The sequence below is a fragment of the Melospiza melodia genome, chromosome 6 (assembly GCF_035770615.1).
Source record: "Melospiza melodia melodia isolate bMelMel2 chromosome 6, bMelMel2.pri, whole genome shotgun sequence".
Classification (NCBI taxonomy): Eukaryota; Metazoa; Chordata; class Aves; order Passeriformes; family Passerellidae; genus Melospiza; species Melospiza melodia.
Genome location: NC_086199.1, coordinates 71,774,318 through 71,801,763, shown reverse-complemented (window position 1 = coordinate 71,801,763; position 27,446 = coordinate 71,774,318).

Below are 27,446 nucleotides of genomic sequence, written 5' to 3'. Positions count from 1 at the left end.
GGTACTCCAACATTCAGTGCTCCCACTGAGACTCTGCCAAACCAGATGCTGCTTGTTCCTCTTCCTCCCCACTCTGATTGAAAGCACAAAAGGCAGAGATCATGGTTTGAGATAAGAGCAACAGCCATGAGATAAGAAAACAAACAGGAGCAGCAGCAATATTAATAACAAGAGGTATAGGACAAAGAAATGACAAATACCAACTGGCTCTTCTCTGCTACTCAGAGTCCCTTTCTCCACCCTACTAATGATGTGAGGTGGTACCAAATAATATTAGGGTCTGGCCACACCACACTCCTGGCTACTGTAAAAAATTAACCCTGTTCTGGCTGAAACCAGGCCACCAGGGCACTTTGCATGTCCAAGTTCCTTAACACATACTGAGGTTCATAACCCCCATGTAGGAGTGGCAGTGAGTGCATATAAAAAGATCACTTTATCTAATGCTGAGATAGGGAGGACTCTTTTAGTATATTACAGCACACAGAAATGCCACAAACTATTTTAGCCTGTAGAACAGAGTGCTGTATTTAGATAAATCTGTAAGATTGATTTAGGTAGTTACCTAAATTGGATTGTCTCCAGGCCAGTCGGATTAAGAACCCGCTTTTTGCAGAAAGTGTTATGAGGCCTTTAATGATCATACAAGGTCAGGACCCGGTTTTATGTCTCATCTGAAAGACCATGAACTTAAAACTACTGATCTGTCACTGTCTGATGGGACTATCTGTTCTAGAGACTGCTTTATTTTAGAAGAGATTTGTGTAGCCAGGAGTCTAAATGCCGTCAAAGCTTTTAGTCTTTGCTCTGTTCCTTGCCTGAGGAGGTTTCTAACCAGTCCTTATTATGAAATATTGTCTTGGTTTGTTTTTCCTCTTTCATGGCAGGCCAAAATGAGGCTGCAAAAAATATTTTGCAGTTTGTGTGTCTGTCATTTGCTGTACTGTGCACGGAACTGCCTACTGATCTGTGCCTGAAAATTAGTTAATTTCTGGGTTGTTTAGGTGGGTATGCAGCTCTCAATACTTTTTCTGGCTCAGTTCATCTTTCTGCCTACATGGCCACCTCTCTGTAAGGCCACTCATTCCCCCTTTACTGTAAAACTGCAGCCACAGCAAACAGCATAAATGTAGCAGGAATGTGTAGACTATGCCAGTCCTGCTTTAAGTATGTCACAGGTAACTGGATTCTGGTGCCTGTGTACCCATGTTAAAAAACCCTCTACTTATTATATAAGCAAAATCTTTCAGCACAGTAGCTGCACTCTGAAAAGGCATGTGTGAGGAGGTTAAAGAAGCTCTCCTTACCCACTATTCTCATCATATTATATGTAACTTAACCAGTTTTTTCCTTTATGTCAACACCCAGCTCATAACCTAGTTGTTTATGTGGTGTGGCCATCTGATTCCCCCCCTCTCCCATACATCTTTACCTGTGCCCATACAATTTCCACGTTGCCCTCAAAGGCACACTCACTGTAGTGCTGCTTGATAGCACAGAAGTGTGTGTTCCTGTGGTTCCTGTCAAGAGCCTGTTTGGCCTGCAGCAGGGAAATGTGTCTGTGCCAGATCTTATCTGAGATGGGAGCAAACGGACAGAAGAAAACGCTTTCCTCTTTCAGAGTGTCCAACGAATGAGCTGTGCCAAGTTTTTCCATCGATACATTGCAAAGTTTTGCCTAGGCCAAAAAAGACATTGCTTCGCGTCATCTTTGCTTTTAGCAGCTTCATTTTAGCAGCAGCAGAGGAGATTAAATTGAAATCAGAAGGTCTTAATTTCAGAGAGAAGTAAATTTGTTCAGAAACAAAAGGCTTTTCTCTCTCGAGTCACCAATATATTACAACTCTTGATTGGATTTGGAAGCTAATTAGGATGCCTCAGTTATATGGCTGGCTGGCAGTCTGGGTAACCTCATCACTGATGTGTCCATGACTGGCAGACTGTGAGTTGGTCACACCATACTGCTCGACTCATGGATCCTGAAGGTCAAATGCAACAGCCTTGTTTGAGGGACTTGGTTGGCACCAGCAGTGAAAAGGGATACACTACAGGAGTTCATAGTGAAACGTAGCAGCAAATCAGTCCTTTCTGAAGGGGTGGGTGGAGAAGGAAGCCAAGCACACAAAATGAAAATATAACTGGTGGTATTGTACATTAGTCAGAGTTTCTGAATCATCTGGGGAAGTTATGCCAGCCAAGCCTACTTGTCCAGAGGAAACTTCTTGTCTCAGAGCTGAGGTCACAGAGCAAACCTGAAGGGCTTGTTCAAGCTTTTGTGACCTGTGCATTCTGCTGTTTAGAACAGGACAGAGTAATCACGTTTCCTGACCAATTCTGGGCTGACCAAAGTAAAGCAGTTTATTAAGGGCACTTTCCAAAGGCCTTTTGAACACTGTCAGGCTGTGGAATTGAACACCTCTCTAGGAAGCTTGTTCCAGGGGTTGACCAAACTCTCTTGGTAAGTCAGTGTTTTCTAATGTCCAGTCTAGACCTCCTCTGGTGCAGTTTGGAGCCCTATTCACACGTCCCGGTCTCTGCATCACAGGGAGAAGAGCCCAGCACCTCCCCCTGTCCCTTCCTCAGGAAGCTGTAGAGAGCAATGTTGTCGCCCTTTGTCCTCTTTTCTCCAAACCAGATAAACCCAAACTCCTCAGCTGCTCCTCGGGACATTCCAGCCCCTTCACCAACTTTGCTGCCATGCCCTGGACATGTTTAAGGATCTTCACTTGCTTCTTGAATTATGAAGCCTAAACTATGCACAGTATTCAAGGTGAGGCAGCACCAGTGCTGAATACAGCAGGGCATCTATGTATATTCCCCTGCAATGCCTCTTGTCCCTCAGGAGTCAACAGCACCTCTCAGTTTGGTACCATTAGCAAACTTTCTAATGGTGCATTCAACTCCTGAATCCACATTCTTGATAAATATATTGAGCAAAAGGGGGCCTGGAATGAACCCTGAGAGACACCTTTAAAGCTGATGCCTCAAAATTTGATCCTTGACTTGCCCACCCTCCCCAAGTTTTTGTTTCCCCCTGTGCCCAGCATATCTTGAGGCAGACTTTAAACACTAATACACTGAGTAACTTGTTGCCTGTTTGGAATGGTTTGCTTCTTTCTCTTGTTTGACAGATGAGAAAATACAGCACAAACTGCAGGGACTGCTCTTGCTCAGTCTTTAGGATCCCGGTGAGGTGCATCTGCCACCATGACTGACTCCCAAGTTGCTGCTGCTGCAAGTGCACACAAGTGCATTCCAGCTCAAGTATGTTGAAAGACTAATTCCTTCAGGAAGGAGTTCTGGGGGAATCCTGCAATCCAGTCAAATTGAAACTGTGTGACAGAACAGAAAGCAAATGTATGGAGTGCTTTGTGTTCCATGAGAGGTGGGGAGTGAGTAGAAGAGAAGTGGGCCTCTATTTGTGTCTCTGATGAGACAATAGCTCTGCTATTTCTGCCATGTCTGCTCAGTCTGGTTGGAGCCAGCTGGCCAGTTACACATCCCTACTGGCCACGGAGCATCCTGCTCTTCTGGTGTGCCCCTCCATAAAACAGGGAAAGGCATGGGAGCCTGAAATGGACAAGTGGGGGATGTTTGTGTAGGGAAATGGTAAATAGCAGCAATGAGGCTGAGGAGCAGAGTCCTGGACGGGCACAAGTATTGCTGAAGGGCTTGTTCTGTGCAAGGCCTTGACTAATGACTGGGGAAACAACAAATAGCCCATTAGTTCACTGATGCTGCTAATGTGGAAAGTGGTGCTGAGTACCACATAAATACAAAGGCAACTAAAATGTTGAGATCTGGACAGAAGTCAATACAACAGGATTCAAACAGGGGAGATCATATGAAACATGGCTTAACTAGAACAATAAACTTGTTCAAAAAGGGGTTGAGAGTGGTCAGCCTGGTCTCCTTAGGAACCAAGTGCCAGCTGAAGCCGTTGGGCTTGGGTGTGCACACTGGCCTCTTCCCAGGGACTGAGGTAACAATAAGATGTGTTATTTTACGCAGTTTGGAGCTGCCATCCAAATGACGTTCCATGACAAAACTCCCCTGAGCAAAATTGCTCTCTGAATGAGTAGAGAGAGTTTCAAGTACAGAGTCCAGTGCAATATTTCAAATGTGATGATGTGGTCTTTTGGGTAGAGTTCAGAAAAGAGTCAGAGAGACTGTAGAACAATGAGGACCAATTCTGGAATGCTGAAAGGAACAAAGTAGGTAGTTGCTAGGCTGTACACAAATAATGAAAATAAAATGAGCAATTTTATAGCTTTTTATAGCAGTTTTATAGCCAAAAGAAGAGGAGAAATAACAAAGACAAACTGTTTAAAGAGAAGTGTTCCCAGAAGAGAAGTGGGGATTAGTGGGAGCAAAATTTGCACAGAAATCATCCCTACTGTTTGTTGTTTTGTTTTGAATAAAGGACTTGTACAGAGAAGGGCTAAGGCATCTTACACTACAGTAGTCAAAGTTCCAGAAATTCTCTGATTAGCTAGAGAGACTAGAAGTAAACTTGAAAATGCAGTTTCCTTGTGTGGAATGTGCTTGGAGGCATTCTTCTCTTCTGCTTGAGAATAAAAAACCCTTAAAGAACAATGACTCCTCTTGGATCCTTCCCATTTCCACTTTGATTGTTTGTTTTCTTTTTTTTTTTTTTTTTTGGCTGGAATGATACCTCCCCTTCAGTGTATATTTTGATGAGGTGTTCAGGTACAAATGTATTTTCCCAGAAAACCTGAGGCACATCAAGCTGCAGCAAAGGGACATGTTGTGGTACCAGATTGTGTGGCACTGCGAATCCTCTCTGGACTGAAGTGCACAGTTCATGCTGATTTGCCTGAGTGGTTCCTGGAGGCAGTCCATACTCTTCAGAGTCTGTGCTGGTAAATAACACCACTTCATCTCTTCAAAGGATCATGGACATATTTGTTTTCTTAACAAGTTATTTTCTCTGACTAGGAAGGGCAATGCTTTCTTTCCTTTCAAATGTCCCCGAGCTTTTGGTTGATTTTTTGGCCATCTGTTTTTCCAGAGGTGATCTTATAGCACTTGGCCTCTCCCATTTTTCTCTGTTCTCTGTAACCTGCTCTGTGGAGTGCCAGGATGGAGGGGTTGTGTCCTTGTGCCCCAAACACCTTTATGTCAGTCTATTCCACCTAATTGGTGCAGTTGGCTTTGTTTGATGGAATAATTGCAAACTCACTTACTATGCCTAGGGCAGGGGCAGGAAGAAATCCATCTTTTATGTCATTAGAAATACAGACAAAAAAACCCAATCCAAACCAGATTCCCTTGAGGGTATCTGTGGCTTTTAATGTCATTTACATGTAGCTTGATTTTTGCTAATCAACAAACTGTTTGTTTAGGGCTCTTAAATGAACCTTCAGCTTCAAGGGCAGCTGCTGAAAGAAGGGAGAAAGAAAAAGGGCAGAAGAAGAATGTGTAATGCCATGAGGATATTCATGTGAATTGTTCTTTTTTTTTTAGCTAGAGGAGCTGCTCTTCTTTGTAATCCTCAAGCAGCTCCTCTGTCATTTGCAAGGTCAGGATTTTCTGGCTCACTTGGAGAGGATGCTCTCTGACCAATGAGGCATGAAATAGCAGTTGGATAAGGGCTTGATAAATATTGATTCAGAAATTGCCATGGCTGCTGACTTTGCAATTGGCTTGTTTACCCAGCAAAAGGAAGAGGAATGGAAAGAAGTTGTCCATTTCTCAGTGATGGTGGCACATGCATTTTTAACACCACCCTAGATATTTGAGGGGAAAGGGTTTGAAAGCTCAGCCCAGTAAGTTTTTTTAGGATGGCATTAATCCATCACAGCAGATTAGACTTTGGAATCCTTCCTGCTGCCAGGAGCCTTCCCTTCTTAGTTTCATTAGACTCTGTGTAGATGGCTACACTGTCCCTCCAGGAGGAGGAAAGTTTCCCAATGCAAGCAGGATAGGCATTTTGCTGCTTTGGGGAGTATCTGTACAGTGTTCAGGCTAAAATGAGTACACACTATCTGTGCTCTAAGTTGAATGAATTTTGTCTCTCTTAACCAGCTCTGAGCCTGAATCTGAGGCTCCCTTTCGAGTGGTTTATGCCTCTTACCCTGCTGGGTCTTAGCAGTATGAAATGTGAACCAGCAGAGTGTTATCAGACCATTTCAGTGTTCTGCATCTTGCTGTTGTGCCACTGCTAGCCTGGTATGAGGGACCCAACATTCAGGTTTCCTGTATTGCCAACCAAAACCTGAACTGAAAGCCAGAATTATGGTAATTAATTCAAGCTCAGTGCTATGCCAATGCTGTTGCCAGGTTGTTGGAATGTCTCAGAGTACAGGTGAAAATGAACTCGACGTCTGATAGCTGTACTCAGCAGAGGCATCCCCTGGGTAAGCTGTTTCCAAATGCCACCTGAGCTTATGGCAACCCTGGCCAGTGTTACAGGGTAACCCCTTTCCCACACACTTGAAAGGAATTCTGTGCTTCTGCAGTGCTTCCTATCCAGACTTTTCCTGTTAAATGTTAAACTCACTCACAATTTGTAAGAGGATATCGCCAAGTCTCTTCTGCCACAGGAATTTTAACAGCTTCTAATCCCTCGGGTCTATTCTTTCAGTGTGTTCAAACCTCTGGAAGATTAATGAGTATGATTTTCCATTTAATTTCTGCTTCTTGATAAAGGTGCTTCGATTAGAGAGGTGGCTGGGGACTTTTGTCAGAATCAGGAGTTCTCCAGATTAAGTGTGTTGAATGCATGTAGTGGTACAGAGAAGGCTGGAAAAAGAAAACTTTTGTTCTGAGGGGCTTGTGGTCTAGGCAAACAAAAATGAAAAGGAACAAGAGAAACCAAGCACTGAGTTCAACTGTGTGGAATCTTTTTGTGAATAACGAGCCAATTGAAAAAAAAAAAAAAAAAAAAAAAAAAGAAAGCATTTTTTGTAATATTTTCATTACTCAGATTGAATTTTCTGATGTGTTTTGACTAGATGTGTTGTTTGAAAGCCCTAAATTCACAAATAAATTACAGTGATGAGATAGAGAGCTTGTTCCTCAGCACTTTCCTGTCTGGTAGCTCAGTTGTCCTATGACAGTGTTAGGTTCTGTTCCCCACCTCTTCACATTTGTGTTCTCAATACCAGAGCTCTGGACTCAGAGCAAAAGCTCATCACTGAGATGTGTGTAGCCTGTCCTATGACAACTCCCAGGCCCAGAACCACCATCCTTTGGCACGCCAATCCACCAGTGTCCACCTAAGCCAGCCCTGCTCCTTCACACAGGGACAGAACTGAGGTCAGTTCCTTTCAGCACGAGGTATCACAGTGGTCTGGTCACAGAGCTCTCTTTGCTTAGCCCCTCTCACCTGGCACACAGGTGTCCCCTACTGCTCCTGTATCCTTGATGTTGTCAGCAAGGGCTGTCAGTCTCTCTGGCCATGCACCTTGCCTTTTGCTGCTTCTGGGGAATTAACCCTTTTGTACCCTGCTGCTGTGTGCTGGGGGTCACCCCTCACAGGTTTGCATCCTGACCCTCTGGGGAAGGAAGGGAATTGAGGAACAGAAGTAAATGAAAGCTGGTGTAGGCTGCATAATGACAGGGCTCTGCTCTGCCACAGGCACCTCCTTGTGCACTCGCTCCTCGTGACTGCTCTTCTTGGATTAATAACCTTCACAGGTCACTGTGCAGTAACACCTAAATCCTGATAACCTCCTTCAACCTGCTTGGGTAGTGAACTGCTTCTAGACAGGGACACCTTTTTATTAACATCCAGCTATAAAGAAATATGGCTCTGGGTTGGGGCAGGGCTGAGAGGGAGCAGGGCAATGGCCTATGGTGAAAACATTCCGGAGGCTTATGGATGTATCTTTAAAGAAGGACAGGGCATACAAAATTACCACTGGAATAAATGACACTGATACATTTTTGGAAACCCAAGCTGTTAAAACATTGATACAGTGACACTGCCTGTCTTTTTCTTGCTATGAGAATTGGTTTAGAAAAAAAAGTCTATTTAGCATTGCCCAGAGGTCAGAGCATGAAGATTTTCAAACTGAGTTATCAGTTTTGTTTGAGCTTCATATTTAAGCAGGAATGATTCTAGCCAACATATTGTACTCAGCTGTGAGAAAAATGCATACAGTACTGTCCTCTAAGATGACTTGTCAGTGCAGCCTGAGCTTTCAGGTGGTTTAAAAATACTCTGTGTTTTTTAAAATAAAGCAAGTCTAATGTAGAAACACATTTACTTTCAATGAAGCAGCAATAATGTAGTGGTGTACTGCTTTTGAAATTGCATAGCTGTTTTTGTTTTTTTGTAGTTGCACTAATGCAGGTTTTCCACAGTTAGTAGGTTCGTACACCAGCCTGTTATTACAGGAGAGACATCTCTTTACTGGATATTTCTGTAAACCAGCTTGGTGGTGTTTTACAGCTTTGTAACATTGCTTATCAGATACTGGAATATTAAGAAACCACTTCCTGTCCAAAAAATGAATTCTCTGAAATTGAAAAGAGGGGTTTGTCATCCTGGCTGTTATGAGGTTATGATCATACAAGAGTGGTAGGAATGGATTAGTCTATTTAAGACTTTCTGTTGCAAGGCTTTGAAGCTACAGACTAAGCAGCAAAAAAGCTTAAGAAATGGCCTCTGTCAGAAAGATGGTACGGGTGAAATGTAAGACTGTAAGATAAATATGGTAATACAGGAAGTGAGAGAACTTTTCAAATATTTTAAAACAGGGGACTAGGTGATTCTTGTCTTCATAGCTGTGACATTGCCAGATTTATTATTAGAATCTTAATTTTTTCCCAAGAAGTCCCTGTCCCTTAGGATCAAGATTCACTGGAGTTAGGAAGTCCTGGCTACTGCCTTTCATTCCCATCTTTGGAGTTGTTAGTTCACTATGAACAATGTGCTGCTGTTTCCTAGGCAGATGAGAAGTGGCCACAAGCTGGTTTGTCTCGGAGGACTTTTGGTATTGGGACCTTGCTCAGGCCTTTAATATTAGCAAAGATCAGCAATGCAAGGCTGAAATGGTCACCTCTAAGCAAGACACACTACAGGAGAGTGAGGGGGTCTTTCTTCTCTCAGTTCTGGCTCAAAATCTCATCAAGGCAATTGATTGTTCCACATTTTGAGCTCATTTTAAAACCTGGCATTTATTGTCTGGCCTTAGGGCAGTTTGAAACACCAGGTTTCCGACCACTTGCATAACAACACTGCTGTGGTGTGTACTCAGTGCCAATTCTGCATCCACAGTGAGTGCTGTCTGAAGGGTCTCAGCAACTGCACTGGCTCTGAGTGCATAATGTGCTGATTGGATGCAGCTACTGTGTGCTCCTCATTTGCTGCTGTGCATACCTGAATACTACCTACCTTACACTTTTAGTATAAACACATGAAGAACACTATACATCTGAAGGGAGACTGTCCTGGATGTATTTCCCAGGAGTACTGTTATTTGCCCTTTATTATAAAATAATAGTTTTGAATGTAATTCAAAGCATTTTACGGAGAAGATCAGTTTCACCATCTTTTACAAATGTTAATGTCCAAAGGTAGGTGCAGGAAAAAGATGTACCTGTGGTTACAGAGGTAGAGACCTAGATTTCCAGTTTTCCACATGCAAGAATGCCACTTGATCCAGCAGGCCTTGCTGCAATGGATGGTGTTTCTATAGATCAGGTTTTCTGGGGGTCATTTGATTGTTGTGATGAAGATGTTACATTAAAAGGAAACACCAATTGGTATAGCTCCAAGTTCTAGATGTTCTTCACATCAAGGATTTCATAGCTCCAACATTTCTGATGCAGCTGGGACATGTGCCTGTGCAGTGCTTCTGTCTGTACTTTGAAAGACTAAGAAACCAAGGCAGGGAACAACAAAGTGACTTCCAGAAGCCAGGTGTGGAGGAAGTAACAAGTCAGTGGATTTGTTGGGAACGGTTTGTAGATGTAGCATGATGATGTGCTTCTTTAAGCCCTGCATACACACATATCTCCGTGTATCTCCAGAGAACGAAAACTGGCAGATGGTGATGGAGAACACATGCTTCCAGGCTGTGATGGTGTTTCCCAATTGTCCTTAACACACAGTGAAGAGGAAATGGTGGAAGGACAGTGAGAACAAAGACAAAAGACCCTGACCCATGTGTGTATCAGAATAACCCTCTCCATGTGTCCAGTGGGATGGTGACTGCTTGTGGCTGTAGTTTGGGACAAGATGGGATGGGGGTTCCTAGTGCTCATCAATAGTGTACAGCAGCTGGTTCAATGTGGATCTTTGATTGCCTGGAGCCCTGGAGCCCTTCAAGCGTGTGTATGTTTGCATGCAGCCTAATTAGTGCCATTATCATTGTCATTAATGGCTTTTAATGAAGAACAGATGGTCCTGTCAAGGTTTCAAGCTGTGAAGTTCACTGACCCACTTGTGCTAAAAGGAGGGGAAAGAAAACAAAAAAAACCCCTCTGGTTCCAAACTGATGGTGGTAGACTGGAAATGAAGATCACCCAAACATAAACCTTATGTTTTCCTATACAGCATGATTTGAAGGCATATGCAGATGCTGACCAAAGCCCTGCTTTCTCTGGGGAAAACAGGATTTCCTGGCACCTATCTCCATGACGCTCTGGCACATCAGTTATCTTTGTAACATTTGAACTGAGACTTCTCCATAAAAAATTGGAGTAAGGAAGGGATTGAAATGATACACTCAGACCTAGGAAAGGGCCATTAAGCTAGGTCAGTACTATGGAGTTAAGGAAACAGAGAAAGGGAACATAAATTTGGAATGATTCTCACTAGTGTTCAAGTAACCTAAGCAAAGACTCCTAAAGAATTTTCACTTTACCCTCTTATTCTCTTTTACTTTTTCTAAGGCTTGATTATCACTGGCTGTGAATGACATTTCTCTTCAGGGCTATAGTTAGAAGGTTTTCTTCCAGAAGATGGAATGCTGCTGTTCTTCATTAGGAACTCAGATGTTCAGCAGTAAGTATGGAATTTTGGTGGAGAAAAATTGGAAAAGATGAATCCCTGGCGCAGATCATTTGCTAGGATATAACTGTCTACCCAGGTAGCAGGTTTTCTTGTCTTCTAATTTGCTTAATAATTATTGAGCAAAAGGGGATGTGTAAATTATAAGCTCATATTGATCAGTGCAAGGTCTGGCTTAATGAAAAGAAACTCCTTTTCTCTTTTAATTGTGAAGGAAGTTTTTAGTCTGCCTATGATTCAGGATTAGCTATCTGCTTTTGGCACAGTGGTCTCCATCTGAATGAACAGCATACAGATAATATGGATTGTGCTCTTGCTGTTCACTTTTGTCTTCTGTCACTGGACCCACCCCATTTATAAGAATCATTCAAGAGTATCTGCAGAGCACAGGAAGGGCCTGATCAAAAAATCTTATCATTATGCTGATCATGTTAAAAATCTTTCCCATCATAATTCCAGTTAGAATTGCCAGTGTGTTGAATGCAAGTTGTGTTATCATTTTGTAGAGGAGTTTCACACAGGATCATATGTTTACCACTTCAGATCCATGTAGATCCTACTCTTCAGTGTGGACAGGTGAGATGTGGACCTTGAAATAATTATTGGCTCAATTGCAATGCCCTCAAGTTGAACTTGCAATGTGCTCATTTCTTAAAAAAATTAGAAGCATTTAAAGAATTGGTGAAAAGTATTGTGAGTAAGAGTAATAAATAATTTTATCCTGGTGTTGGAGGAACACACCATAGGAGTAAACAGTAGGTGTAAATTCATCTTCTCCCCTGCCAGCCCTCTCTTCTTTCCCCTTCCCCGGCTTCTTGTTTTTACTTCATAGTTTCATTTGCAAAAAAGAAGACATTAAATCCATTAGCACTGATCCAGTGCCATATTTAATTAGCTGCACTATGAGGCACTTCTGTAATCTTGTATACTGAGTTCTGTGAGTTAAGAGGTTTTGTTTAGTTTGGATTTTTTTCTCTATCCCCTGCACTAGCATCTATTAAGGATTAAGTAGTGATATATCTGATTAATTTACATTGCCTTTATCAGGCTGTGGAAATAATTATCTCTCACTGGGAGAGTTTTTAAACAAACACAGTCATATCCATGAAGTAATTTCCCAAGGAGTCTGTCTGGAGCTGCAAAAGGAGACTTAGAGCATTAACAATCAAAAATTCTAGTGTTCTTCCCTGAGTCCTCCCCAGCTGTTTTACAAAGCTTCACTGCCTTCCTGCCTGGTTCATGCCTATCAGGAAGACGTTAGACTCATGGAAATGAAGACCTCTTATTTCATGAGATGATTTCAAGAGCTGTCTTGCCACAATCCCTTAAGTTGTGTTTTAGATGTGTGCTTGGGAGTAATGCACTCTTTGTCATACTCTGTCCTGGGGAACTTTAGAGAGGAGGGATTGGGAAGGCCTATGGAAGTGGCTTCAGCAGAGCATCCATATGCAATGGCTTTAGGTGCTTAAGCTCTCCTACATAATGTGCAGAGGAAAGTTTTTTTCATTAGCTCTAATATCAGGCAGCAGCTGAAGACCAAGGGTGAAGAGGAAGCATGGCAAGCTTCATTAGATTGAGTGGAAACGTTTTCACAGGGATTTATGGAGAGTGAGAATGTCACACTGGCGATCAGTCGAAAGTTTAAAAGCTGCAAATGTCTGCCCTCATTCCATCTCAAGCCAGGCTGGAGGATTCTTTCTTTCCTTTCTTCTCTTTAGTTAATACTTCATTACTTACATATACATCAAAGCCCTTTAAGGGTTCTTTTTAGTATTTCCTTTATCTTAATTTCAGTTTTCCTGGGTTTTGAGGTGGTCAGGTGTGTGTGTGATTTTTTTTTTTTCAAGGTCTGTAACCCATATGGGAAAGTGAAACATTTTCCAGGTAGGAGCCTGCAGGAGAGACAGGGGTGAGGAGAGCTTGACTGGCTGCAGCAGCAGCCAGCTGTTGAAAACAACACTGACCACCAATGGCAGGTAGAAGCTTGGCAGAAGGAAGGGTGCAAGTGCAAAGAGAAGGCCTTGTCTATGCAGACAAGAAAATACTCTGGAGGCTGCTGAGAGACAAAGCAGAAAAACACCCAGGTATGAGCCAGTTTTGAGAATCATCTACTTGAACGCTTTGGAAAGTTCAAAGAGATTAAAAGAAGGAACAATCTCTGAGTAAAACAGCAAAACATGTAGAAGCTTTCTAGAAGAGTGGCTTGGGAAGCACAAGAGTGACAGAGAGATGACTGAGAAGGGATTTAAGGAAAGAAATTTGGGGAGAGTCAGGACAGGGAAGGCTCTTGCATGGGACAGTCTAGGGCTTGGAAACCAAAGTATTTTCTGAACAGATTTGGATGTATCAGGATAGGAGTCTGAACACTTTTTGTTTTGAGAAATAGGGTGGCTCTATTCACTGGCATTGATGCACTTCTTTATTTCCATCTTGGATGCTTTTGCCAGGCCTTTTAATGTACTAACAACTTTCTTTTGGAAGGCTTTCTCACCCCTGATTAATACCTGTATAAAAAAAGCACAATCTTAGTACACTCGGATTTGGTCCAAAATGCGATTTTCAGGTTTAATGTTAATTAGTGCATCAACACCTGTTGCAGCCTTAATTGGTTTCTATCTGTCCTTTAGTACCTAAACATTTAGACAAGGGTGTAAATACAGGATCTTCACAACTAGCTTTTCCAAGAATTAGTCACTTTTCAGTGCTGGCAAATCACTGTTCCAAAGTATATCCTGGGGCAACAATTGTCAGTTAAGATCTAGCTAAGTTAAGCCATTTATTATTTTAGATCTTTGATTTCTTTCAAAACTATGCCATCACCACTGTTTTCCACACTTCAAAAAATATTCAAATACATAATTGCCTGAATGAAATCTCCCACTCGTATTTTTCTCCTGTTCTGAGATGCACCACATCATTAATTTTAGAGGGGAAAAAAAAAATTGATGAAAAATTTGTGGCTTTATAGCAGTTTCCATGGGAACCAAGTATGAGATACAAAGGCTGGGGACATGGCTCATCCACCAGCTCTGCCTGGGGAACCTGTACAGGTGACAATGAACAGCTGATGCCATGTGACTGTCCTCACATCATTATTTAAGTTATAACTGGACACATGCAATATTTACAGAGAAATTTGAACCCTGAACCATTTCAGCTGGCTTTGTATTCCGTTACAATTTAAATTACCAGTTTAAGCTTGCCAGTACAAAAATGTCAGGTTACAGCCATGTTTGCAGAATTGCAATAGGAAATGGACAAATAGAGCAGATACTGAGGGTGTGTAACTGCAAATATTACTTGATATGTTTAAGACACTTGACATTTTTTTAAGCCATCTGTAAAGTGCATCTGAATGTTCACTTAAATTTCAGTAATCTCTGGAGAGTCCTAGACTCAATTTTCAATGCAGCCCTATTTTAGGGTGTTGTACCATAATTTACATGCAAATAGTATCAGCATACTATTTTGAAGCAAAACCCAGGGAGAATCTGGTAGAGGTCAGAAAGGTTGAGCATATGGCTTGTATTTAGAAATCGCTGAAGTTTCATTTAGATGTACTTGGTGCCTCATATGACTGTGAAGTGGGTAAATACAAATACAAATATATATGTAAAAGTGATACTTAAGGTTGTGATTTTAAGGGTATTCCACAGTGAAGAACAAGGTGTACAATGAAAGAAATTTCCTTTTTTATTTTCTTTCAAGAGGGAATATATTTATTTGTGGAGAGTCTAGTTTGTCAGCCCCCTAAATATCCTTGGTTTCAGCTGCTCCTCTTTGGAAGGCTGGGAGTATTTGTTGAAATTTGTTGAAAATCACCTGCAAGGCAGATGATATTCAGTGACACTACAGCAAACAAGCTTTGTGGGCACCTAACTCCAAATTCCCATGTTTCAAAGTGGGTGCCCAGAGTTTGCCCATTACTAGAAAATTGAAGCATGTGGGATAAAACAAATAGTGAACGTCCAGTATGGGGAGGAGGAAAACAGGTCTAAGGCAGGATTCCTCCCTGCTGGGCACAGGCTGAAATTATGGCAGAATTGTTGCAGGGCATTATGCTGAGCAGCTGAACCCATGGGTACCTGTGTGACTGATCATTTCTGATCAACTTGATATTCAAACTGATGTCTGTTACAACTTTGAACCAAAGCTTTGAACCAGCAGTGTTCATGCTGTCAGCCTACAGGACAAGTGGACGTGGCAGCTGTTATGCCTTGATTTTAAGCAAGGCTTGGCACAGTGCTGCGTGGCACTCTCGTACGCAAACTCAGGAAGCAAAACCCACACAAGATTGGCACAACCAGTGGAAAAACTAGACTGAGTAATCTATCAATAGTTCCTTGTCAAGCTGAGAGAACATTCAAGTGTGGTCATCAGAAATCTGTCCTGAGTCCAGAACTATTCAATATTTTAATTTGTTATTTTGACAATGGGAGGACAAGCATGCTTATGGGATTTGCACATAATACGAAGCCAAAAAGGATTGTCAGCCTTTTGGAGGACAGAATTAAAATTCATAATGACCTTTGTAGACTGAAGAAACTATGTAAAATTCAATGAGATAAAATTCAGTAAAGACAAGTGGTTAGAAAAAGGAAAAATCAAATATATAAATACAGAAGTATCCAGTTTTGGCACCATGCTTTGAGAGTGACAGACAAATGTGAGAGAGATCAGAGCTGTAGAAAATACAGAAAGATGAAAGGAAACTGTGAAAAAGAAAGGAATATTATATATATATATATATATACACATATATATATAAAAAATTTAACATAATTAATATAATAAATAACACATAATAATGTGTTATCTAATAATATAGTAATAAATATCTAATAATATAGTAATAAATATAGTTAATAAATATACATTGTTATGATTGTTGATATATGCCAGGTAGTTGCAGCAAAGATTAGATATTCTCAGTATCTAACAAGATAAGAATATGATGAGTTTTATTTGCAAGGAGAGTTTAGGATTAGATTTTAAGGTAAAGCTGTTTGTACCTTTAGGAAGATAGCCGTGTAAGAAGAGCTGCCTTGAGAGGCTGTGAAATCTGAAGTTTTCAAGTATTGATGAGATGAAATCTGTTTATGGCTGTTTTTGCCTACCAGTTCTACCTCATGTGAGGGAATTTAATGTATTAGGTGGAAGCCCTTCAATGAATCTGTGCTAGACAAGGATGTAAAGGAGAATAATGTGTAGGGATGAATGTGTGAAAAATTGAAATATCTGTCCATTTGTTCTGTAGTATAGCTTCACCTTTGCATTCTTGCTGGTCCTCATGGGAGACTGTCTTATGTCTGTGGTCTTCAAATAATATGGGCAAAACCCTGTGCAATTTTATTTAGCTTCAGAGTTATTTCCACTTTGAGAAGACTGGCAGAGTTGGCTCCAGAAATGTTTTTCACCTTCAGTTAATCTGTGAATCTCTTTTATACGGCCTAAGATTACCAAAGCTCTCGCTGCAAAAATTTTAAGGAAACAGGTTTGACAATTTCTACAGCCAAATAGATAGGAACATCTGAAAATGTTGGTCTTTCTTGGAGCTGATAGAACAGCAAAAGAAAGATTAATAGATACTTAATGTTGTTCTCGTTTGTATTGTATGTTAAATTAATACATTTTAAAATCGGTAACTAACTCCATTAGGATATTATAACAAACATTCTCTAAATATCACAATCCAGAAGCTGTATGCCATAGTTGCATAAAAATGGGCAAGTTCAAATTAATTCAAAGATCTTTTAAATATTTGGTAAAGAGAGACCATGGCAGTGGAAACTATGAATAAAGCATGTCTACTTGCAGGTATAAGAAATGTGATTGCATTCACTTGCTTCTATGTGCAGCAGGTCAGGCAACTATGACAACTCTATGATAATCATTGTACTCTGCAGCAACTTTTTCCATTTAATTACTTGAAGCTGATCCCAGAACAAGAGGATGTATATTGCTGTGTTGGTGGACAGCTAAGTGTCTCCCATTCAAATGTAAATACAGAGATTAAATTTATAGCAGGATATGGCACAGGAGACTGTGTCATGAGTCAGAGTGAGATAATGTATGAAAACTTCAAGGTCAAGAGACAAAATGTGATGAGCTGATCTTCGTGTTTAGCTTATAGATAGAGAAACTTGAAACATTTGTGAAAATGGCTTTTGTTTCTAAAAAGCTGCTTCATGGAGCTGGTTGAATTGCCAGCTGTGCTTGTTGCTTCAGAAAGAAAATCAAGTTGCCTGGTGACCTGTGTGTTGTGCATTCTCACACTGGTCTTCTGGCCTGTCTCTGATTTCCTGGACAGCCTCATGACTTCTGTGATTGCCTGGTTCCTTCTTACCAAGCTACAACCACTGAAGTTTTACTAGCATGTTGATCCACTTGCTTAAGATTTTGAAGTTCTGAACAATGACCAACTGAGTGATTGTCTCGCAGTACAGAATGGCCGCCTTCTTTTGCTTCCATTGGGGAAGCTCTACTGTAGTTTCCTGGGGAAGTTCAGATATTGGATAACAATATGATCCTTATGAAGGCTGGAATGAACACATCAGTTAGTGGACTACACACCCAGGTGCATAGGCTGGGCAAAGGAGACTTCATTAATTCTCTTGTCACCCAGCATTTGCACGCTGGTAGACAGCATGGCCTGAAAGAGCAGTGGAGCTGGAAATGCAGGGCAGACTGTGAGGTAGAGAGAACATGGACCACAGGAGCACTGAAAAGCTATGTTTGCCTTATCATATACAACCACACACTAGTTTCCTCTCCCCACCCCCATCTTTTTTCCTTCAAGGCAGATTGTAGATTCTCAAAGACCTTTTCAAGCAGGATATGACTGAATTTCAAATCTTTTCTTTATTGTGCATTGTGAGAAGGGAAACTGGTGGTAACCTCCCTACATGACTTAGTTCAAGCAATACTTTTCTCTGGCTCTGTGTGATATTTCCTGCTCTAGTTCTCTATATGAGCTTTAATTAAGCTGTAGCAAGTGGGACAAGGCATGGGTCCTTTTTTTTCTTGAACAAATGGCTGGCCTCTAGGACAGTCTTCACCATCCTTTAGCTGTGCTGCTCTAAATGTCTGTTAAATGTGGAAGTGGCATGTACAGTGTACATTGAAGTTAAAAATTTACTAAAAAGGTAAGAGGACTGTATTTATTTAGTCTGCTGGTCCACTTTCAAAAACTTGCAGTGCCTCCTTCACCCTGACACACTCATGCATCTCACATGAGCGTTAGGTCTGTTAATCAATCCAGACTGACTTTTTGAAATTACAGACAGCTTCTTTGTATTGTTTTTGCAGGCAGTGACAAGCATCTCTTTATTGATTTCACAAATACTATGTACAGTACCCAACATAAAGACAAGAATAAATCAGTGAGGGATTTGCCCCAGCTTAAGGGCTCAAAGTTATAAGAAGGACATTGCCTTCACAGTCTGCCCTACCCATGCTGTGGTCTACTGCCTGCTGGTAAGTTTGCCAAATCTCTGTATCCCAGTTACCATTGCTGTTGTTTGCCTGTGGGAAGTTGGTGATTTCAATGGCTAGCCTGTGAACTGCAGCGATTAGAATAATAGAAATGTAGAATGGCCTGGATGGAAAGGGACGTTATACAGATCATCGAGTTCCAACTATCCTGCCCTGGGCAGGGACACCTTTCATTAGGTCAGATTGCTCAGAGCCCTATCCAGCTTGGCCTTAAACACCTCCAGGATTGAGGCATCTCCAGCTTCTCTGGGCAACCTGTTCCACTCCTCACTGCCCTCACAGTAAAAAATTCAGTTCTACTATCTAATCTAAACACACCCTTCAGTTTAAAGCCATTCCCCCTCATCCTGTCACTATATGCTCTTGTAAAAGTCTCTCACCACCTTTCTTGTAGACTCCTTTCAGGCACCGGAAGGCTGCCATATGGATAGCTTGAGGCCTTGTCTTCTCTGGGATGAACAATCCAATTTCTCTTTACCTTTCCTTGTAGGAGAGCTGCTCCATCCCTCTAAACACCTTAGTGACTCTCCTTTGGACACACTCCCCTGTGCTTCCTGTGCTGAGGACCCCAGATCTGGATGCAGCACTGCAGGTGGGGTCTCAAGAGGGAGGATTAGAGAGGTGGAATCCCTTCCCTCGCTCTGCTGGCCATGCTGCCTTCAATGCAGCCCCGAACACGGTTGGCTGTCTGGGCTGCAAGTATAAGTTACCAGGTCATTGCAAGGTAAATTGTTCAGCCCCTCATTCACCAGAACTCCCAAGTATTTCTTGATAAGGTTGCTCTTGATCTGCTCATGACTGAGAACAGAAGGATACACTAAACATTTTGTGGACTCTCCTGTGGGAAAGGTAATCACAGGTAGGAACCCAGGAACTGCTGTCTTTGTCCTCACAAGTGATCTCTAGATCAGTGAAGGTTTGTGAATCAAAGCCCTGTGCTACCTTAAAAGCAGTTCAGTTTTCTCATGTAGCAGAATCTGTAGGATTGCTCACTTAAAGGCATTCATGATAGTTTTCAGTGGAAGGTATTCATTGCAGGAAACTGAATCCATTCTTGGATTTGCTAATTCAGTGCTAATTTACACGCCAGTCAATCCAGCCTAAGTAATCCTTTACTACACAGCCTTAATCCTGTGGGATACTTCAGCTCATGAACTGTGTGTCCACTCTATACAGAACATATTACACCACAGCTTCCACTGGTACTGCTGATTGCATTCACTTGTTTGCATTGCTGTAATAAGAAAATATGACTTCTCTCCAAGACTCTGGGTAAAGACATGCATTGTTAACAACTCTGGAAATCAGCTAAAATAGGTTTGGTGGGTGGGTTTCTTTTTAATTCTTTTCATGTCTACCAAAGCTGAGATGTAATACTGCCCCTGTGTAACAGAGTGAACTTGAGGGCACAGATTCCCACTATGGCTTCTCCTGCATTTGCTACATCAGGTTTAAAACCCAGTTTCTGTGGGAAAGGTAAAAAGTGCTGAGGTGATATGCTGTCAGAATGCTGGGGCTGGTACAGATACACGAATTCCCAGCCTTGCTGCTGCCTGTGCAGTCTCTGACATGTCATGCAAACTCCGTGTCTGCTTTGTAAAGCTGTGCAGCAAAGGTACTGTTTCCATGCCCCCTGCCGTGTGCTTGTTCTGCTTGTTCAGCTGCTGCCTTTTGAGATTCTTTCAGTTCAGCTGAAATGCACTTCAACTTAATGTGTTCTTTCAGACTTTGCATCTCACTGACGTTGATTGGTCATCTTCTTTCCTCCTTTGCATGTCAATATGTACGTAGGATCACATCACAAGAGGATTGGCTGCTCAAGGTAATAGCAAATGTTTTTCAAAATATGCAGCTAGGTAACCATTTTTTAAATGCATCTCTGCTTCTATTATGCTTCACAAAGCAAGCTGAATTTCAAAATGTGCATGCAGTTACTCTGATATTTTCTGGTGATGGTGAAAAGTAGTTTTTTTATCCTTCTGACAGCAAGTGCTTCAATTTGTCAAATACTGTATTATGGATAGACAAGTTGGGTGCTCAGCTTCTCCCAGGAAGAAACTAGTTTGGAAGAGGTTAATAGTTGTTGCCATAGATATCCCCCTCAGTGATTCCTCACAATTGAATAAAGGTGTGTTTTTCCTTTGAAGCTCAAGTGAGGATACATTTTACAAGTAAGGAAACAAAAAGACAAAGAGGGTTTTCTTTCAAAGATCACATTATGATCAGGAAATGAAATAAAATCAGAAACCTGAAAGCAAGTAAAACTCCCAAACTCTCAAAGGTTTCAATTGATGCTAATTATAGACTATTTTTTTTTTTTTTTTTTTAGGTCTAAGGGTATTTTAGGGATTAAAAGTTAGGACTTGGGGTCAGGAGGTGGGAGTTCTGCTCCTGTTTTGATCATCGTTGAAAAAAGGGTTTATGTGCAATTCTGTCTAGAATTTGCGTCAGAAATACTACTTGGCTTCTTCACGTGGAGAAAAGAACTGGCACACATCCCATGTCTCAATTCCTCAATTCCATGTAGAAGCCTTACATGTAACCACATATTTCTGTGGTTTTTCAGCATTGCTTTGTGATTGTCTTTGGGAAATATTTTGAGATCATTGAAAGGAGAGAGACACCAAAGGGAGATAGATGCAAAGCTGTGCATTTTAACTTTCACAAAGTTCAGTTTTTGTTTTGTCACTCTCTGGGGATGACTGGATAGAACTCCTGTTGGGTTTAGTTTGTAACAATCCAGCTGAATCAGTAGTATGATGTTTCAGCACCTTTCCTTCCTCTGTCTCCACAACGCAGATGTGCTACTTAATTCAGTAGACCTATGCTTGTACTGGCAAGAGGATGGGACAGAATCAGGAGCAAAACATGGTTGGACAGAGGTTACAAAAGTTATTTTGAACAACTCTTGGTGATATGTCTTGGTTGTAGGGGAAGTACACACATCACCATTGCTTGCTATTCAAGGCAGCAGAAGGGAACCTTTTATTTAGCTTAGTCCAATGTGTAACTCTGAATGGGCTCTCTCATTAGAAGCAAGTGACTTAGTAATGACATTCTACAAATTAGGAAGAAGGATGGATCACAGGTGCTGGAGGCCAAGGCTGCTAGGAAGTGAAGGATGTGATTGGTGTGGAAAAGGGCAGGCTGTCAGCATCCCGGTGTCTGGCTTAATACTTTGCCTAACAGTGATTTCTGGCAGGCTGTCAGGTTTCAGTGAAAATGAACATCAAGTTGGTGATTCATAGCCAGTGCTTTTAAAAGAACCTGTTTGCTTCCAGATGGAGTATGAGTCGTGGTTCCTCCATGCTTCCCTACCTTGCTTGCAGTCATGCACTTCCGAACTTCTCTCTGCTGGTGCCCACTGACAGTGCAGTACTTCAGTCCCAGTTCTTTAGGCCATTTGCTGCCCCCTCTCCTCCTCTGTTCCTTCCTTAGCCAGCTCCCAAGCAGCAGGCAATGCTTCCTGCAGAGATTCTTGCTCTTTAAGTCCTGTGGCACTTCCAGAGTTCAGGTTCTGGCTGTTTTTAACTTTGTTTTGGAGAGGGACTCCACAGCTGGGCAACACTAATCTTTCCTTCCTGCTCAGTTGGGGTGAGACGTGTTTTCTGGTAATGGACCAACAGATTACTAAGGGATGCATCTATCACACAGACAGAGAGCAAAGCTGCAGGTTTTCTTACAGGGCTGAAGATTTCAAAGGATGCTGAATGCGTCAATGCTAATCCTGCACTGGGCAGAATGCCAGAGTCTGCCTAATGCCTTTGCTGGTCTGACATTTGAGCCTCCATCCTAATGGATGCCAAAGCGGATCCCTCCACCTCACAGAGCCATTAATTAGAGCTTAATGACTTTCTGACAGAAAGGCCTCGGAAATGAGATTCAGAGAATTTCCTACTGATAATGTGTGGCATAAGTTCCAGGTTGGCCTGCTTTGGTCAGACTCTGAGGTCTTTTAAGTCAAATGGTCTGTGCTACTGTTTACACTATCCACCTTTTTTTCTGTCACTGTCACATAAAACACAAAATCTGTTCTGTGTAGAATGCCACCTTCTCTTACTTCTGAAGCCACTTTAGGTCTTCTCTGAGCATTAAATGGGTTTTAAGCTCTGCTGATACTGGCATGGTTTTTGGAATGACAATTCCGTTTACACCCAAAACTCTTTTCAATCCTAGGTTCCTGCAATTGTGGTTTCTATGGATTTTTGCTTTATCTGAAGTTGGGTCTAATTGTACAAAGATCCCATTTTTGATTTGTATTTATTTTTCTTTTTTTTAGATAACATTACTGCTTTTCTTTCCCCCTAGACATTGAATTCAGTGTCCATTTTCCATCATTTTAACTTTGAATTCCCGTTTTCTTAACTAAAATGTGAGCTCTCCAAGCATTGGAAGAAGTTTCCCTTCCTAAATACTAATGCTTTGAGGGTTTTTATGTATATTCTAAGATTCTTAGGCTTTAACCTCTGGCTGTGAACTGTACTCGTGTGTTGATGGTAGAGTATATGAATATGAGTGTCTGTTTTTTGAGAAGTCTGGTCACAATATGAGGGCTGGACGTATCAATATTTTCTATCAGTCTCTTTGTAAAGTGATTGGAAGTTCTGAGAAGTTCACTTCATACTGGTAGCAATCCAATATATTTTCCCAGTAATTTTCTTAGAAGTAGTTGTGTAGTCTGCACAATCTACACAATGCTTTTGTCAGATAATCATTTGGCGTTGCTACTGTGGGATTATTGTGCAAGTATTGGCTTGCACAAGAGTTGGAGGAAAAAAGCTTTCTGAATTTTGACTTGAAGGCACAATCATGTAAATTTTTCGGTGTCACTGGCAGCTACCCTGACTTCAAAATGGCTTTCCAAGAATTTGGTTTCTTGCAATCGTGTTTTAACAGAGACTTGGTTCCCAAGGCAAGCCTCTTCCATTTTGTTTTTCTCTGTTGGATGCATGTATCTAAGAGCTGGGATCCCTTCTAGAAGGTTATTTAGGACATATTATATGTCAACTGCTGTAGCCCTTATATAAGCCTTATCCAAGAATTTCAAAGTGTAAGGCTTTTTTAAATTTTTTATACATCAGTGCTTCTCCTATGTTATTTTTGCCAAGTCAGGATCTTCAATTTCATTATAAAGTGAACCAAAGCTGAAGAAAAGTTAAATGAGTATGGCTTTTTATTTCTTCATCATTGTATTTTTTTAATGCGTAAATTAACTGTTTTCAGATTTTTAAACTTGTATTGAGAGTAAAATGTATATTTATCTATATTTAAAATACTAGTATAATCTTACAGTTGAAAATGTTTGTAGGAGAAAAGAAAACCCAGAAAACATTGCCCTTCTACTCTGCACTTTACATTACAGGGTGGTGCTAAACTTCAACTATAAAAGGGAGCAAAGCTGTGTGGGAGCCATGGGATGTGCATGTGGGTACCTGTGCAGGTATGAGGCAGGGGGCTGATTTAGTTAGAAGCAGGATGGGAGATATTAACTATGGATGGAAGAAGAGAGGGGTTCTGGGATTTTTCTGAGGGGATCTGCTCACCAAATCCTCGTGAAAGGACATGGGAGTTGTGCCTTCTGTAGCTGAATGCTTCACAGTGTGTAGTGCCAGGAGCACCCTTCTGTCCCAGCACTGCTTCATGATCACAAGGCTCCATTTTACTGTCATCTTTGTTTCTCTCACCCACCTATTTCCTCTTTTTTGCATGAATTATCTTTTCTCTTTTGAGCTCAGGATGTCATAAATTTACCAGTGTGACTCACAGAATTAATGCCCCTCTCAATGTTCTAAGGAAGAGATTGGCACCCTCAGCTCCAAGGCAAAAGTCCAGTTGGACATGACTTCATGGTTTGACAGGACATTGTGACCAACCCCCTGTATAATGGCTCAGCACATGACTGACTGGGGAGGCCTTTGGCCCAGCCTTGGGAGGGAACACGGGATGTCCAGGCTGTGCTGGGATGTCCAGGCTGTGCTCGCTGGCTGCTTTAACCATTTTGTTGGCTGCCACATTTGGTAGCAGGTGCACTCACTGTTTCTTTGGGTTGGGTTAGCTTGGTGCTGGAACAAGAACGCTGTTGGCTTTTTGGAATCTGAACTGATTTCTAGGATGGGGAACTGTAAATTTTATTTTGCTATGTGGATTTGATAAAGACAGGGGACTGATTATTTGAGAGGGATGGTAGTTTACCTCTTACCATAGTACCTACAGACCTTTCTGTAAGCATAACATACATAACAGCCTGAATCTAAGAAATCACTGGGCTCAATTTTACCAGATTGATACTGTGTCTATCCAAAATGCAGTCGTAAGCTGTGTCTGACCTGTGGACTCTTGAGTTTCTCAGCCACACAATGTGAAAACAAGAAAACATTCAAATTTGATTTTTGAGGGCTCAGATCTATTTTGCTCCAGTGATAGCAGTAGTGGCTGTTGCTGTGCAACATTTTGTTTGGACAGGCAGAAGTCAAAATCTTTAAATTATATCTTCTGGCAGAGGGGAGGGAAGAAGGAAGAACAGATTGTTTAAATGTATGATTTTAATCATGTAGGAAAGTGGCAGGAGAGGAGGTTTCATAAAACCCCTAACTGTCACATGGCTTCATTTAAAGATTGTAGATTTGACCAGACATCTCTTTCTTCCTTTTCTCTTATGTTCTGGAAAAAAAAAAAAAAAAAGCCTCCTTTTCATAGCTAATTTTATGAAGATTTCCCAGCAAGCTTTGAAAAATTCTTCGGTTTTGTTTAAAAATAATTGCCTAATATTTTCACTTTGCTGCATGATTACAAAACCACAGATAATGATTTAAGTCATATCACTTGCAGGGATTGATGTCAGATGGAATTGTCTAGTACCTCGGATACAGCTCAGAGCCTGGGTCTGGCCTCAAGGCTGGTGCCTTGTAGGACTATGGCTGCAGCACAAAGGCTTTCTTTAGGTAACATGAAATTATTAGAATGTGAGTAAAATACATGAAACACATATGTGTTTCTTTGGTGTCGGGTGGGAATGATGGTAAGAAATAACTGCGTACATACAAGCCCCAATTCTTGGACTTCCTGATCCCTTAGCCTTGAGGAAGCTAGGGTAGATATAATTTTGGAGGAGCATATAAGGGAGCATTCACCAGGGACAATTTATACAAAAAATTCAAAGGAGACAGGCTGCTGGATCCCCTTTGAACAGGAGGGGCTAGGGACAGGGAGAAAAGTTGAGAGAGTAGAGAATGGCATGAGAAAAAGGTGAAAGAGGGCAATTCAGCAGTCAGCACTTTCCCATCTCCGGAGGCTTGCATTTAAGCACATCCATCCAGCGCAGCTGCAGCTTCATTTTAGGAATCAGGAAATAAGCTGAGTGGCAAAGAAAGATAGGAGCTGACAGCTCTCAGTGTTCAGGCTCTCCCCTTCGCACTGGGAGTGCAAGTGGAGAAGAGCTTTTCTCCTGCGGAAGCGTGCACTATTCAGCAGCGGGATCATTGCTTAGTGGAGAAAATGGGATAGAGAGAGAAGGACTTGCGAAGTCCCAGCTGCCTGGGTGAATTAAGCACGGTGCCTGCGTGAGTTTTGTTGACTCCGTGCCTCCACGGGATCGGGATGGGGAGACATGGGCTGGGAGAGCAAATGACAGGTGTGAATCTGCTGACATTTTGTTTCCAGTGGCTTCACCATTAACAGCTAAGCTCATGCTCTCTGCTTTAACAAAACCCTTTTAGAGCCCCATTAGCGCTGTCTTTGTTTCTTCTAGCCTGTTTCATATATAATCGTATCTTGTTTATGGAAAATCCTGAGGTGAAGTGGAAGCAATTTCTCTTCATTCCAGGTGGCAGCAGAGTGGAAGCCAAATCCTGCTGATGCCAAAGACCAGTGCATTCCTGAGCCTTAATGCTTCTTCCCTTTTCCCCCACTCTCGTTATATTTTTACCAGGACCAAAAAACCACCAGCTTGGTGAGCTATTTTTCTTGGAATTATTGAAGATGGCTAATGGGCCCTTTCACACCATTTTGAGTTTTACTGTCTTTTGTGGAGCCTGGGGTGAGAGGAGACACCTGTATGCAGGCAGATTGTGTCCTTGACTGTGCCACAGCAGGGTGCTTCCATCACATCTCTTAGGGTAGTGCTGTTGGCAAATGTACTTTCCAATAACACAGTGTCTCTCCCAGCAGCTTCTGATGTTTCGTGATTGTCTGCCAGAGGTTTTAAAAAAGTGCTTCTCCTATCAGAAACCAAGACTAATCGTGAAATATGTCCCCAGTGGGTAGCAAGTAGAATTTAGCATTCAGTGGTATCTGCAGATGTGGTGGGTAGCACTAACTACCCATCCAGCTGCCAGCTAGTCCATAAATAATAACACATGTGTAGGGCACTGAATGAGACACTGAATAAGGAAGCTGTCTGAAGTGTAACCCCTGCCCTAAAAATGCTTGGTTACAGCAGTAGCAGAAGAAATACTAGATTGAACATATTTTTTTTTCCTTGTGATACTTTTGGTCACTTAGTTGGCTTCTTCTCAGGGGTGCTTGCATAACTTGTGAGTTACAAGATCACAAGAGGCCAAAGTAATGTAGCCTGCTCATCATTTCTAGAGTGCAGTGGGCTGTATGTGGTGCTTTAACAGTAAACCTACATAAACTTGTGGTTTCTAAGAGGTGTATAGAAACTGGCCTATTGATTTACACTTTTTCCAAATCCTAGGTCTCATTAAGCAAAACACTGGATTGAATTAACTTTTATTTTTGGTTCTCCCCCTCCCTCCAAACTAGAACTAGAAATCTTTTAATTTTACTTCAATTTAATGTTTCATTTAGAATGAAGTATTTTCATTTCCAGGTAATTACAGTAAAAGCCAGTGAAAAGTAAACTTAACATGTCAAAGAATTGCCTGATATCCAGTTATTTCATGTTTGGTATTTGAATTGTTCAGATATTTTCTCAGAATATGAGAAAGAGAAGTTCAGCTTGCTCTTC